This window comes from Sciurus carolinensis, chromosome 2, assembly GCF_902686445.1.
Source record: "Sciurus carolinensis chromosome 2, mSciCar1.2, whole genome shotgun sequence".
In the NCBI taxonomy this organism is placed as follows: domain Eukaryota; kingdom Metazoa; phylum Chordata; class Mammalia; order Rodentia; family Sciuridae; genus Sciurus; species Sciurus carolinensis.
In genome coordinates this window covers 153413229-153416512 of record NC_062214.1, presented here as the reverse complement: position 1 = coordinate 153416512, position 3284 = coordinate 153413229, and the positions used below count along the sequence as shown (strand labels likewise).

The 3284-nt window shown below is 37.6% G+C and overlaps 1 non-coding gene across 1 annotated transcript; it reads left to right on the top strand.

Annotated features, from left to right (window-relative positions):
- Positions 1–413: 413 nt before the first annotated feature.
- Positions 414–604, top strand: LOC124978420 (small nucleolar RNA SNORA73 family). Its single transcript, XR_007107441.1, has one exon. It is a non-coding gene; the product is annotated as a small nucleolar RNA SNORA73 family (small nucleolar RNA).
- The last annotated feature ends 2680 nt before the right edge of the window (positions 605–3284 follow it).

The following is a 3284-nucleotide window of genomic DNA, read 5'->3' as shown; positions in this document are numbered from 1 at the left end:
TTAAAAGTCACAATAAGACTCGATCAAGTAGAAGAAGAATATCTGAAATATGAGAGAGTAGAGGAAGGGAGGGAAGGAAGAAAAGCAGAAAGGAAGGGAAGAAGGAAAGAAGAGGAGAGTATTCAAGATCTATGAGCCAGGCACGGTGGCACATGCTTGTAAGCCCAGCAGCTCGGAGACTGGGGCAGGATTGAGAGTTCGAAGTCAGCCTCAGCAACTTAGCAAGGTACTAAGCGACTCAGTGAGATCCTGTGTCTAAATAAAATATAAACAAGTGCTGGGGATGTGGCTCAGTGGTTAAGCCCTCTGGGTTCAATCCCCAGTACCCCCTCCACCCCCCCCCCCAAAAAAAAAACCCTATGGGACAACATTAAACAAACAAATCTCTGCATTTTAAGAATACCTGAAGGTGTCCAACATGGATACCCATGGAAGTCACTCTGTTTAAGTGGCACAGAAGAGTACAGGGTTCTGTCCCATGATATACAGTCCCCTTACACAATGGTGGAGATGAAAATGGGATTTGTGTCTGCACTTGCATATTCCTACAACTTCTCAGTCCTGTGGACAATGATTGAGATGATAAGCCACGCAGTAAATAATATCTAGTATACTGAGGTTTTTAATTACATTAAGAGATTCAAGAATCTAATCTTTTTAAAAATTTTCATTCAGAAAAAAAATACCAGAAGACAAGGAAAACAAAGTTAGGCACAGTAAACTTAGTCAATAATAAAATAGCAGAAAATACCCCAATCTTGGAAAAGATACGAATATCCATGTTCAGGAGGCTCATAGGACTCCAGAGACAATCAGTAAAGATCTTCACCACAGCATGTTATAGTCGAACTGTAAAAATATACAAGACAGGGCTGGTGTATAGCTCAGTGGCAGAGAACTTGCCTAGTATGCATGAGGCCCTGTGTTCAATTCCCAGCTCCACAACAAGAGAAACAAATAAAAGTATAAGACAAAGAAAAAATTCTAAAATCTTCAGAGAAAAGTGCCAACTTACATTTAGTGGTATCCCATTAGACTAACAACAATTTTTCTATCAGAACCCCTACAGGCTGGGCGGGACAAGGAGGACATATTCCAAGTCCTGAAGCAAAACATTGCCAACCAAGAATACTACACCCAGCAAAGCTATCCTTCAAAAATGAAAGTGAAATAAAACCTTATAAGACAAGCATATACTGCAGGGATTCACAACCAACAGATCAGGCTTACCAAAGATGCTTCAGAGAATGAAATGATGGCATTTGCCGATAAATGAATGGAACTAGAGAATATTATGCTAAGCGAAATAAGCCAATCCCAAAGAATCAAAGGCTGAATGTTTTCTCTGATATGCAGATGCTAATTCACAATAAGTGGGGAGGATAGGGAAGAATAGAGGTACTTTGGATTAGACAGAGGGCAGCAAAGGGAGGGGAGAGGGTATGGGAGTAGGAATGATACAGAATGTATCAGACATTATTACCCCATGTGTATATATGATTACCCAACTTGTGTAACTCTACATCATGTACAACCAGAAGAATGAGAAGTTATATTCCATTTGTGTATAACATGTCAAAATGCATTCTGCATATATAACTAATTAGAACAATTCAAAAATAAATAAATAAATAATGAAAAAAAAAGATGCTTCCGAGAGTCCTTAACCCACAAGTGTAACAAATACAACTACTAAAATAAAAACATGTGGAAGTAGCAATCCCACTAGAAGATTAGATACATAAAATAGAAATAGAAAAGGATCGACATTACCAACACAGTGAAGCACCAAACCACACAGGTGAACAAGAGAGGAAGAAAAGAACAGAGTATTCAAAACAATTAGAAAAAAATCAACAGAATGATAGGAATAAGTTCTTACTTATCAGTTACAAACTTGAATATAAACAGACTAAGTTCCTGAATTATGCATATGACAATATGCTGCCTATAAGAAATTCACTTCACCAATAAAGACACATACAGACTTAAAGTGAAAAGATGGGAAAAATCCATGGCTGTTATGGTTTGGATCTGGCATGTCCCCCAAAAGTTTATGTGTTGAAAGCATGGTCCCCAGTGCAACAAGGTTCAGATGTGGGACTTTTAGGCAATGATTGGAACCATAAGGGCTCTAGTCTCGTCTGACAGTCATTAATCCATTCGCTGGATTAACACATTGATAAACGGATGGACTACTGGCAGGCAGGACCTAGTTGGAGGAAGATCACTGGGGGCACGACCTGGAAGGGTTCCTCTTCTCTTTGGCCCCTTTCTCTTTCTCTCCTTCTCTCTACACTCCCAAGTGACCATTAGCTGAGCAGTTTTCTACCATGATGTCCTTTGCCATAATGATTCTGCCTTGGAGACAGGTGGTCATGGTCTGAATCCTCTAAAATGATGAGCCAAAATAAATTTTTCCTACTCTAAGTTGTTCTTGTCAACAATTTTTGTCACAGCAACAGAAAACTAAGAGACAAATGCAAACTTAAAGCAAGCAAGAGTAAGTATGCTTATATCTCACAAGACAGACTTTAGAGCAAACTGTAAGGGAGAAAGGTCATTTTGTGATGATTAAGGAATCAATTCAACAAGAAGATGTAATGATTATAAAGAGACTAAAGAAAACTATAAAAAATAAATGAAAACGACATGGTAGCATGTATCTGTAATTCCAGGTACTCAGGAGGCTAAGGCAGGAGGATCACAAGTTCAAGACCTAACTTAATAAGACCTTGTTTCAAAATAACAAATGAAAAGGGCTAGGGATGTAACTCAGAGGTAGAGCACCTTGGGTTCAATCCCCAGTACTTGGGAAAAAAATTCATTAAAGAAAGAGTTGGTTCTTTGAAGACATAAAATTGGCAAAACCTTAAGCTAAACTAACTAAGAATAAAGAGAGAGAAGTCCCAAATAAATAAAATTAGAAATGAAAAAGGAAACATTACAACTGATACTACAGAATAAAAAGGTAATTCAGACTTGTTAAGAAAAACTATATGCTAACAAAATGGGAAACCTAGAAGAAATGGACTAATTTCTACTTATATGTGGTCCACCATAATTGAACCATGAAGACATATAAAACCTGAATAGATCAATAACAAGTAATGAAATTGAGTCATTAATAAAAATCTCCTGACAAAGTATAGTACAGGATTAGATGACTTCACTGCTGAATTTTACCAAAAACTTTTAAAGAAGAACTAATGCCAATTCTTTTCAAACCATTCCATAGAATTAAAGGGGTGGGCCAGATGTAATGGCACATGCCTATAAATCCA